General features: G+C 35.0%; 1 protein-coding gene across 1 annotated transcript in view; it reads left to right on the forward strand.

The window, feature by feature from the left end:
* Window positions 1-13,570, forward strand: part of LOC150092656 (uncharacterized) — a 95,939-nt gene that overhangs the window by 20,128 nt on the left and 62,241 nt on the right. The gene's annotated exons all lie outside the window — the stretch shown is intronic.

The following is a 13,570-nucleotide window of genomic DNA, read 5'->3' on the forward strand; positions in this document are numbered from 1 at the left end:
GATAGTGTGGGTTCTATGGTCGATTTTCTTCAGGGACCTTCTAATACAGATGATTCGCTAACTACTCACCTCCTAACTAAATCATCTGAAAATTTTAGAGCTTTCTCAGTTCTGTTTACGTTTGCATTCTTTAATTTTTATCACCAGTAAGAAAGCTTTATTGCGTATCTTTAGATCTTTATTTTTTGTTACTCCAACAGGTGGGTAAGAAATGCATACTTAATTTATAAAACACACAAAATTGGAAAGTGACAGGTGTAATAAGAAAAAAGATATTCAATATGAGGGAGGACTTGTCCAATAGCCAACGCATTTTACAAAAAAAAAGTTACGATAGTGCCGGAGAAAGAAGACGTTTATATTGTAATATATCTTGATTTTGCGAAAGCATTTGATAAAGTACTGTGCGATAAATTACTTTATAAATTGCAGGGGAACAACAGGACTGATTGTAGATTGGCGACATAGATTTCGAGGTATCAGCGAGTTGCGTATGGAGGAGTAATGTCAGAGAAGGGAAGATGACGTGCAGTATCACCAAGTTCTGTGTTGTGGCCACTACTATTTATGAATTGATGATATAGCATCTGATTTTGAATGGAGACACTCGTTTATTTTTTTGGGCAGAAGAATGGGGATGTCTGTGCGATCGTCGATAAGTGCAAGTTTTCATTTCGGACCAAGGAGATGGAGTGTAGTTAATGGAAAAGCATTGCAGAGGGAGGAAGCCAGGAATTTCGGGACAGAGGATTGAAGTTTAAGGGACATATAGCAAAAGGAAGCGAAGATAGTACAAAACATTGCGGGAATAATAAAAGGACATGGTCAAGTCGTAAGAGAGGTGGTTATGTCATTATAAAAGACACTGATTCGATCCCATTTAGACTATTATTCCCAAATTTGGTCTCTTGTCCTTAAAGGTAATGAAACATAGGATCCAGAGGCGAATAACTAAGATGATTTCAAGGTTTCGAGCAAGGTTGGATTCAAGATTGTTGTGGTTCCTGAACTATACCTTAAGGCGCCCTCTACTGTATGAATTTAGTTTATCTATTGTAATGCGAGACCCACAAGCTGCAGCTTGTCTAAATTATGCATAAATCCAGCCCTGGCTGTGGGATGTTGACTATGAGAACAGGTTTAAGGAACTTTGGGTTGCAGCGTCTGCCAAATAGACAGACGCTGTAATAGGTTTTATAGGATAGATACAATAGGAATATTTTTCGGTTCATTGTAGGAAGGGACAGAACAAGGGACTCTTCATACAAGTTGAAGGTCCACACATTCCCCTGTTCACCAAACAGGGGAAAGAGGACCATATATTTCTCGTGGCAAGTGGAGCGCAATATCAGTACATGAATTTAAGAGCGGCATTACTTAAATGGCATTGTTTATTCCTGAAGTTGTTTCTGTTCTAGATTTTAAGTGTAAATATGTCCGCGCGGTTAGCCTATTGGCTATGCGCTTCGAACCATATGCCAGGGGAAGGAATGTCCTAGGTTCGATTCCCTTCGACGACGTGAGAAACTTAAGGATCCTCTTCAGCAAGGCCGTATTCATGGGTGTGCGAACTGTGTAGTTTCGCACAGGAGTTCTGAAATAACTACAAACAGTTCTTCGGCTTCAACATTAATTAATAATGAGAGTTCTGAAATACTCAAAGGAAGCGGAGAACATGACGCGTTTGGTCAAACAATGAGTATTGAAGATCCTAAAACTGAGACACCAGAGGAAGGTGAACTATTTACTATTGATGATCCAGCAACATGGCCCAAAATTTTGAACAACGCAACACTAACACAAATTGTACAACGTGGTCCACCGTCTCCTCCGACTGAAAATGATTTTCCAAAAGATGAGAACAAGAGGTGTTTTTCCACAGCTCACTATGTTAGGACAATTGCAAACGGAGAGAAGCAAAACAGAAGATGACTTGTATATTCAAACTCTTCCAACTCTATTTTTTGTTTTTGTTGCAAATTATTTTCTTCTGATGATAATTTTTTATCTAATAATGGCTTTTCTGACTGGCGACATGTAAGTGAAAGATTAAAGTCGCATGAACGAAATCCAGTGCACATGAAATGCATGTATTCATGGACACAAATGGAAAGTAATTTAAAAAATCACAATACAATTGATCAGGCAAATCAAAATGTCATAAAATTTGAAGCAGAACGGTTAAGAAATGTTTTAAGACGAATAGTAGCAGCAATTCTTTATTTATCCGAACATAATTTAGCTTTTAGAGGTAATTTTGATACTTTGTACACAGCTCATAATGGTAATTTTTTTGGAATCATAGAATTAATTGTGAATTTGATCCACTTTAAAAGATCATTTAATACGATGTTCGGGAAAAAATTATAGGTAAGAAACAAAATTCGTATCTATCACCCATTTTACAAAATGAATTAATTGTTGATATGGGAACCAAAATTCAACAAAATATTGTAAATATGATACGACAGGCAAAGTACTACTCAATAATTCTCGCTTGTACTGCTGATGTTAGTCATCAAGAGCAAATTTCAGTACTTTTTAGATTTTTACATATATTTGAAGCAGATATTGAAATTCGTGAACACCTTTTGACGTTTTTAACAACTAATGACACTACTGGTAAAGGTATATATGAAAATATAAAATCACTTTTGAATGAATTAAATCTTAAATTGTCAGATTGTAGAGGACAAGGGTATGATAACGGAGCGAATATGAAAAGAGTATATAAGGGAGTCCGTGCTTACATTTTAAATGAAAACGAAAAGGCATTTTATACTCCTTGCGCCTGTCACAATTTAAATTTGATTTTAGGGGATGTCGCAAAATAATCAATTATAGCAATAAATTTTTTTAATGTTATACAAAAATTATATACATTATTTGCTGCCTCAACTTCACGTTGGGACATATTAAAGAAATTTTGTTAAACAATTAACTCCAAAACCGTTATGTGATACAAGATGGGAATGTAGAATAGAATCAGAGCTGTACGTTTTCAAATTACAGAATTTTTAAATGCACTAAAAGAATTATTTAAAACTGAAGCAGATAATACTATCAAAGTAGCAGTGGTTTCAATATATGAACAAATAGATTCATTTGAGTTTATACTAAGCCTTGTAATTTGGTATGAGCTTTTGTCAAAAGTTAATTTAGTAAGTCAAGTATTACAAAATGCAAAAATTCCCATAGACGTAGCAACTAAGCATATTAAAGAGTTAGTGCAGTACTTTGAAGAGCAGAGAATATCAGGATTTGATAGCTGTTTTGAGATTGCTAAAGAACTGTCAAATCTATTAGAAATTAAATTTAAAGAAAGTCGAGTACATCGAAGAAAAGTATTTTTTGATTATGAAACGCCTGATGAATCACACATAGGTGATAACAAAGATAATTTTAGGATAAATTTATTTTCTGTAATTTTAGATACTGCTCTACAATCTGTCAAAAAAAGATTTGAATTGTATGAAATTCACGAAAAATTATTTGGATTTCTTTATGATATGAAATTAATAAGAAAAATGACAGAAAATGAATTAAAATTGTGCTGCAAATAGCTGTATCAAAAATTAAATACAGATATTGATGAATCTGAATTTTACAATGAATTAATTATTTTTAAAAATATTGTTCCAGAAGATGCACCCATTAATATTTTAAAATTCATAATTGCAAATAATTTGTCGGATATTTATCCAAATATTACTACGACATTTAAAATATTATTGACCAATTCAGTTACGGTCGCATTAGCAGAAAGGTCATTTTCCAAATTAAAATTAATAAAAACCTATTTGCGATCTTCTATGTCTCAAGAACGTTTGTCATCCCTGGCAATAATATCAATAGAGCATGAAATTGCAAAAAAAATTTGAATTTTGATAGCGTTATAAATGATTTTATTGATAAGCGCATTAGGTTAAATAAAATTTAATATATTAAGATTTCTTTTAAATCTTATAAGTTGTTATACATATATCTCATTCTTTATAGTAAAAATGGATATTTTTTTCGTATTTTTATATTATTATTTATATTATTAAATAAATCATTGTTCTGGCGTATTTATATGATAATGTGTACTTACATAATAAAATAATACATCATGTACATGCAAACAGATTTATTTTTTAACTAATTTTTTCCCCTCACTTAAATTGATGCTAAAGAGCATACTTGTTTATTTATGTGCATAAATATTTTTCATAGTTGATTTAATTAATTAATTAACAAGATATTCTTCTATTTAAAATTTCCATAAATGTTACTAACTTTCAGGGGCCCCGCAAAATGTAGAAACGGGCCTATTCCTCAGCCATAGCCAAGTTAGTTGGTCTTTGGCGTGGACAGCAGGGTTTTCCCCCTAGTTTATCTGGGGTTTTCCATCCCGCAAACTGGCCCTGTGAACATTCAGGCTACAGTCAAAAATAAATATTTAAGCCCTCATTAGGAGGGTTCAATCATATCAAACACTGGTCAGGAATAAGTATCATCTAGATCAGTGGTTCCCAGAGTGGGTGGTACCTCCCCCTTGGTGGAGCTGGAACGTTCCCGGGGGGGGGGGGGGGTATTGGCGCCTCATGAGCGAAAGTTGAATTGAGGTAAGGGGACGGTGAAAGCATAAAGGATAAAAATTAGGTGATGAAAAAAATTTATCATCGAAAATTTTGATAATATAACTGTTGTATAACGTTTGCTTTATTTTTCCAGGAAACGTAAAATGCAAGTTACATCCGATCGGCGTTGAAGTCCGACGACAGATCTTAACAAACATAGTGTTGGCAGGCGCACACTTTCAAGTGATCGGGATTTTACAAGCCCAGTACGCATCGGCAGGAACACGTGCATGTTATGATTGTTCACTGTATAATACTATAAATACATGAGACGTATGAAATCAGTTTTAGATTGTTTCTGAATTGTGTGTCAAGCAGTTAGCAATTTGATGTAGTGCATAAACATTTTTAATACTTAGTCGATGCCTTACTTACACAGATTTCACACAAAGCACATTATTGTTGTTCCAGTAAAACAGCAGCTTTCACGTGAGTATTTTTATACCTTTTCTTGTAAAAAATAATTTGGTTTAGGTAAATTTTGTAAATTTAACTTTTTTTGCAGATAATATCATGGCTGAACCCAAGAAGAAATGTAGATAATATAATATGGAATATTTGAAATATAAGCTTTACTCAGTCGCGACAAACAAAACACTGCCAGTGTGCCTGATTTGCCAGAAGATTTTCAAGCACTTAAAGAAATTTTTTTTTAACAACCAACATTGGCAGGTATGTTTTCAGCAGCATCCATACTAGATGATGATGGGTTGCGCGCCTCTTACAACATTTCCTTACTAATTGCTAAATCGGGAAAACCGCATAATGTTGTTGAGTAACTGATCCTACCAGCTGTTAGTGAGGTCATGCATTGGAAGAGGTTTTTTTTAAGCTGTTATTTCTGCGTTTGTGTCAAAACTTGTCCTATTCAAACGAAACTTAGGAGGAGAATTCAGCCAGTTTCCAAATCTATTAACAGTGGAAAAATGTGATGAAGATGTGCTTCAGCACTTGGAGGCTCTCCATTGAAATTCCCACCAACGATTTAAAAATATTCTTGAAATGAAAATACCCGATTGCGTTTTGGACCCGTTTTCAAGTATAAACACTGAAGAATTTTTATAATTACAAGAACTAATAGAAGTAACAAAAAAGGAGGAATTGAAATTAAAATTCCAAAACGGGTACCAACAGTTCTGGTTGCGAAAGCAGATGGACATCTGCTTTTAGCAACCAGACTTTATCCTGGATTGTGGGCTGTAGTAAAGAAAAAGAATAAAAGTTTTTAATCGCATTTCCATCATCATATTTCGTGAAACGTGGGTTCACTGCGATCAGAAATCTTTTAACTAAAAATACAAACCAATTGCAAATAGCTGATTTTGATTTAAGAATGCTGCTGACAAATATAGAGCCAAATATCAATAAACTGGAGCAGCACGCCAGGCTCATCCTTCTCATTATGATTGTTTTTAATATTATTGATCGTTATTTAGTATCTTATGTGCGATTTTTACATATGTGCAATTTGTTTTTCTTAATTTTAATAGTATTATTAACTGTTCGGTTCCAACTTGTCCTATGTTTACGGGCAATTTATGTTTCTTTTGTAAAATAAATAAATAAATCAGCTAACGCCATTTATTCCCTCATAGGGAGTAAGCGAGGCCTTTATACCCTATCTAGCTTTTGGAGAATGACTGGGCAGTTCGATCTCCACCAGTAGCCAATCAGAGATAGTGGGCCCATGTCTGCTACTAATTATAGGTGGCCACTAATGAAGAGACTGGCAAACAAGTACTGCCATCTCTTGGTACCTAACTCTTACAGGATATGCTACTGTCTGGAATAATGTGGATATACTACGGTCGATTTTCTTGAGTTTACGGGACGAAAAACCCAAGTTTCCGGGATCAAAATCCCGCTTGCCCGTTCCAGAGATCGACTAACTCGGAAACCGGTCGAAGTGAGGAACTTTTTCTAAGCCTATCTTCGACCGGTTCCCGAGTTAGTCGACCTTTGGCATGGGCAATCGGGTTTTTTCTCGGTGAAACTTGGGTTTTTCGTCCTGTAAACTCAAGAAAAGCGACCGTAGTACCCACATTATTTCAAATAGTAACATTCCCCCCCCCAATAAATAGTTTTAAATTTTCAGGTCCAATGTGTCTTATTTCCAAACTTCAAAAATCTCTAATAGATGCATAATAAAACGCAAATTTGTTTCTGTATGTATCTGTTTCTTCGCTTTAAACTCGAACTGCTGATCCGACTTTCTTTTATATATATATGTATCAGGTAGAGCTGTCAGGTCTTAAAAGAATTTTCCGGGGAAGGCAGTACTGATTTTTTTTTTTTTTCTTGAAACGGGGGTAATAGCTAAATAAGTTTTGAAACCATTGATACAGATCTCGAGAAATATACAAGACTGCAAGAAGTGGAGATCCATGATTGTGAACCTCCTGATCGGGAACAACATCTGAATAAATGAATGCAAATATATATACTTCTTACCGTAATTTTTACGTGTCTCGAATATGAATGATTTTTTTTACCACCATAGACTATTCTTGTTTTTAGTACTAAGATAATACCAAACTGATTTTTTACGAAGTGATGCCATTGTGTTATTTACAGGAGATGATTTGCTAATATGGTCCCTTTTTTATAAATGACATTTATTACAATAGTGTGCTGTGTGTATATACCAACACAAACGATTATTTTTTTTCAGTTTGGTATTTTTTTTCCTTTTCTGCATTATTTGTAATCTCATTAAATTATAAGAAATCTAAATAAGTTTTTTTACCTTGGGTAATGTATATTAGGGTTACCAAGTAATTTTATAAACTTGGTTGTTTTACTCCTAATCCCAAGTACGCAAACAGTTAAGTTTGCACCTGAACGTAGTTCAAGTCTAAAGGTAGTGCAACACCAGGGCAACTCATTGTATTGTAAAGGTGGGTAAAGCTCTGATCACTATTCTTAGTATTTTCCATAATGTAAAGCACATCTCACTAAGAGATGTATACTGCAATACATTATGGGTGGGGTCACTACCCAGACCGGTTTCAACCTTTTTTGAGATCTCCTCAGTGAGTAGCTAGATCCTAAATACCAAGGTTTTAGTAATACAGAGCCTTATCAACTTTACCTATGCAAGTTGCTAAAAGGTGTTTTTATTTTGAATAATCTCTGGAGGAGATATAGATGTAAATAAGTTTTTTTACCTTCAGTAATGTTGAAAAAAAAAAGGTTGAAACGGGTCTGAGTAGTGACCCCACCCATAATGTATTGCAGTATACATCTCTTAGTGAGATGTGCTTTACATTATGGAAAATACTAAGAATAGTGATCAGAGCTTTACCCACCTTTACAATACAATGAGTTGCCCTGGTGTTGCGCCACCTTTAGACTTGAACTACGTTCAAGCGCACAACTTAATTGTTTGCTTACTTGGGATTAGGAGTAAAATAACCAAGTTTATAAAATTACTTGGTAACCCTAATATAAGAATCTATTTAACGAACACAACATGTCGTGTTGTGTTTGCTCTGCCAGCTCAGTCACAAATGATTGCATCAAACCACCACGAAGTAAATCTCTTTAGGACTATTTACTTTGTGGTAGTTTGCCGTCTTGTCTTGTCTTGTCAAATGTCATCTCCATCCAGGAGGTTTACTATTATAAATTTCTACCTGAAATTCATAATGTGCAGTAAAAAAGGTGAGATGATGGGGCTCTAATCTTTTCCATCTCGCAGTTAGTATCCTATGTTTGTAGATATGTGTGTTTGTTCCCTTTACCTATTTTGAGAGGCGAAAAATCCTAGTTATAGACAAGATATAGACAAGCCCTTTACCCTTTATTCTTGCATTCTCTGAAAAATTGATGTTTAATCTCTCATTCAATGCTAAATAAATGAAGTTTAGCATTTTACTAATCTGATATAACTCGTAGCAAGCAATTATTTAGATGTTGTCACAAGTCTGTTTCGAAAAATATATTTTTTTAAAATTTCATATTATAAACATAATATAAAAGAAAAATATTTATCCCGTATTAAGATATTATTTGTATAAAATATTAAAATGGAAGAAAATATCTTAAACGATTCTCATATTAGAATAATATTTACAGACTGCTGGGTATGTCCGAGTTCTGCATTTTCGTTTACAGTTTTCAGGAAGTCTAGTTCTATATTCTTAATGGATGAATTAAAGGCTGTAGCAGTACTAAGTTGTTAATAAAACGAATTTACATAAAATACGGTTAAGATTATGGCAATAAACAAGATTTCACGTTGAAATCGTGTTTATTGAAGAAACGTGAAATCTTGTTTATTGCAGTAAGGTGATAAAATGATTGCATTCAGCCAGACAAAGCGACTATTTATAGGTAATAAAATGACTGATTAGAATTATTTATGCACATTCAGGCACTTCTTAAACACTTGTTTCATAACTTAGTTTCCGTCATTACCTAAAACAGAGTTTCCTACTTCTTGCTAAAGTCGAGCCCTAAAGCAAGCAAAATATTTTTGCGGAGCCTATACAACCTCAGTCTTTAAAACAAACACGAAAAAAGAAAGAAATCAATAAAACACTCAGCATTTTACACTTTAGTGCGCCGTAAATTTCTAAATAAATTAAGTTCATTTTAATGACTACAGTACAGTTGTTTTGAACTGCAGAGTTTTTCAAAGTCTGGTATGATGGATGTAACTGTTAGCATATCTATCATATCATCGATTCATTAATTAAAAAATAATAAGTGAATGATTGTAAACAAGATTTGTGGATCCCGCTTTGAGAAACCTTGACCTAAAACATATTACGAGTTGGCATGAAATTTAAAAGGAACAAACTACGTATTTTTAAGACCTTGTAAGCAATTTTGTTTGCTTCCGTACTTGAGTACTGGAGATACAATTAAAATTAGTGAACGATGGATAACATAAAAATAAATAAGCAAGTAGGGATTGTTATTGTTCAGAATATGGTTGGTGTTACTGTCACTCGGGAGTCTTCGGAAGTTTATTGTTTCATGAATTTATACAGTTACTATTTTCAAACAAAAAATTAATAAAAGCAAAAGCCTAAATAAATTTATAACAGAAATATATTTTCAAACCACTCTACTTGTCATACCTTTTTTTAAAAAAAAATTCATTGGCACTTCCTGCAATCACGAAACCACCTCATAAAAAAAAAAAAAAAAATCCATTCCAATGGAGCAACACTCTGAGAGAAAAATCTAGCACTCACCCCCCTTCTTGAGGGTATTCATTCTCAATTTTAATTGGTGCCCTCTCGTCCTCTCCCCACCACCTTCCATTAAATTAAAAATTCTATCTACTGATACTGAATATGACCCTGTCAAAGTTTGTAAGTCTCAATCATATCACCTCTCTTTCTCCTATTAGTGTCTGCAGTCCACGAATTCTCAATCAGTATTCCACAATCCTCATATAATTTTTAATACTCTGATTGGCACTCTCTCCAATATATCAGAATCACAAAAAAGGAGACCAGACCTCTGCACAATAGTCCAAGCGAGGTCTTATCAAGGCCTTGTAAAGAGAAAAACTGACATTCTTATCTTTTACATGTGAACGTTCGTTTCAGCATTGCAATTCTTTTTTGAGTTATATTTTCAATATTTGCCACATGGCCCCGAAACTTCAACTTCCTCTCCAAGATCCTTAGCCTCATCAGTTTCTTCTAGCATAATCCCACCAATATAATACGACATTGGATATCTAATCACACCGAAGTGAATAACTTTACATTTACTGATATTGAACTGACATCCTTTATCCTATGTCCACAATTCCATCCTATTCAAATCATTTTGCAAGTGCTGCATATCGCCAGCATTCCTGATTACCCTGCCTATCTTTGCATCATCAGCAAATAACTGTATGTCGCTTGTCAAATCCTTCCCAATATCATTAATGTACAGATTGAATGACAGTGGACCAAGCACTGATCCTTTTGTACACCACTTGTTACCTTAATTCTTGCAGATTCATATCCCCATAGACCACTTTTTGATATTCTTAGCAAAATCCAAAAGTATCATGGTATATCCATTCCCTTTGTCTAGTTTAATGGTAACATTGTTATAGAATGTGTGAGCAAGTTGCTGAAACATGACCTTCCCTTAATAAACCCATGTTGCTCATTGCAAAGTAGAGATTCACTATAAATCTATTTCTGAATGCGAGCCCTAACCAATTTTTCCAAAATCTTCACCAATACTACTGAGATACTAATTGGTCAATAGTTGGTACATCGGTCTTTGCACCAGCTTTGTGCAATACAATTACTATACATTCTTTCCATTCCTGCGGGATCTTCCCTGTTCTGAAACTCATATTAAACAGCTTGGTCAAAGGAATAGTCAGTTCAGCTGAACACTCTTTTAATACGTGCCGATATCCTATCAGTCCCTATTGCTGAATTCTTATTCAGTTTGTGCAACACTTCGAATACCTCGTCTTGATACACCTGAGTTTCTTCATCCGGTGACGAGGTGGCAGCGAGTTGAATGCCGAGTACTCCAGGTTGACAGCTTTTAACAAAATGGGCACTCATTAGTTGAACAACATCTTCTATCTTTATCTTCAAGCCATCTGGATTTAGAAGAGTTATTCTTTCATATTCATTCTTTCTTTTACTTGCAGCATATCAATAGAATTCTTGTGGGTTTCTTTAGCATGTAGAGTCAGTTTCTTTTCATACTTAGACTTTGCTTTCCATACAACAATTGTGACTATTCTCGCCTGCTGCTTATGACGTTCATACTTATAACGTTGACTCCTATCCTATTTATTCTTCGAACGCTCGGGACACATTCTGATATTGCATCATTTAAGTATTGCTTAAATGCTTCCCATGCACTGTCGATATTCTGCCCATCCAGCAACCGATCCTATTCCACTGAACTCAGTACACTCCTTAGTTGGTCATAATTTCCTGCTTTGTAATTCAGCATATAACCTTTTCTGAATGGAACATTCATTAACTTAGTCACTATAATCAAATCTAACACTCTTTAACCTCGAGTTCCTTTCGTCACATGCTGAGGAAGTTTTCCCGCAACAGCTCAATAAATGAATTTTCATTCTACTGCTTCGCAATCAATATTTGGATAATTAAACTCCCCCATTATGATTGCTCTTTTCGTGCTCATCTTTTCTATTTAGTGATGCATTTCTTCATCACCAGCAACCGATCCACCAGAACTGCAACAAACACTCCACTGTGTAATTGATCTTATTAGATTCCACCTCACACCAGATGGCTTCGAACTCACTGCCACATGAAATACTGTTGGTAGTAATACTACAGTCATAGGTCTCAACTCTAACTGGATTCAAGTCATCCAGTATCATTAGCAGCACACCCCCTCCTCTCCTATTCTCTCCATCCTTCCTAAAAATAGTCTACCCTTTACACTCGCTACCAGTTAATATGTCTGATTCTGATAGCCAGGTCTCACTAATATGTATAATTTGAGGTCCCAACATATTGCGTAAGGCAAGAAACTCCACCCCTTTTTGTGTTTGATACTCCTAGCATTCGTGTACAGATATAATAATCTACCTGCATGTTCTTTTGTATACTCTTGTCTGCAGTCTGCATGACACAGTTGGGAAAACTTGCAGATCTCTATTATTCTTTAGTTCCTCATACATGTAGACATCTTTGCATACGTTTGATGGGTCCGAACCGGACGAACACAAAGTCGAAGTCGTTCTCTCCTCGTCAACATTTCCATGACAAAGCCCATTCCCGTCATTAACACAGTTATATAACATTGTCGTTCTTACACTCACATTCTGACCATTCCTTCCTTTATAATGTAGTTTCTCCGACTGCCTGTGTTAGGTCTCATACCAATTATTAATTTTTCCAGACTCCTGATACCAAACGCATTCAGGTGTAAGCTGTGCCTCTTATAAAAATCGAATCTTCTCTCAAACTCACTCCATACATCCAAAAACTCCCATCCACTCCTGCACAGCCTACGCATCGAATCGTTTGCCATCATGGCCATTCTTCTTAATTCATTTTTACCATATCAAGGTAAAATACTGACGATTTTCACTTTCTCACTCTTCACTCTCACCTCTTTCAACATCCCTTTCATGTTTTCTCTCATACAGAACTTATCGCTAGTTAAGTCGTTAGTACCTACAACAATTACACTTTAGTTTACTTTTCTTTTCTGTTTTTGAATTGCTTCCTTTATATTCCCCATATGCCTGGGGAAGGAGTGTCCTAGGTTCGATTCCCGTCGAAGACGTGAGGAGCTCAAGGATCTTCCTCAGCCATAGCCAAGTTAGGTGGTCTTGTGCGTGGATAGCAGTGTCTTTCCCCCAGTTTATATGGGGTTATTCATCCCGCAAACAGGCAAAGCGGCCCCTTGAACACACAGGCTACAGTGATAGGATACTTCCAGGAATAAGAAGTAACCAACCTATTCCGTAGGATTTCGGTTCCGAATGCCTACACGCTGAAAAAAAGTTTTGGGCTACGCGTGAGCGTAGGCCAACACTTTTAAAGTAGGAAGGATTCTTAAATGTAGAGATTCATTTTGGCATTGCAATTAATCTCGGAGTTGTATTTACAATTCTTCGTCATATGGCCGTTTAACTTCAACTTCCTGTCTAGCCTGATTGGTTTCTTCTAGGTTAATCCCACCAATAAAATACAACTAGATATCTCATTACACCAAAATGGATAGCATTACATTTACTAACATTGAACTGATAGCCAATTACACATTCTCGCAATCAGAGCCTTTCTTGTGTTACGTGTAATGTTTTCTTTTTTTTTTTTTTTTGTATTTTATCAGATTTATTTTTGAGGTGTGTATTTTTAATGCTGTCAAGTTATTTTTAATATTGCTTTGAATGTGTAATTTGTGGCATATGTTGTTATTTTTTTTTACTTAGTTTATTTCCGTTTTTGAAATTTGATATTTTCGAAATTTATCGCTCA

The sequence above is a fragment of the Typopeltis vanoorti genome, chromosome 25 (genome assembly GCF_054136105.1).
Source record: "Typopeltis vanoorti isolate ZY-2024b chromosome 25, IOZ_Tvanoo_1.0, whole genome shotgun sequence".
NCBI lineage: Eukaryota > Metazoa > Arthropoda > Arachnida > Uropygi > Thelyphonidae > Typopeltis > Typopeltis vanoorti.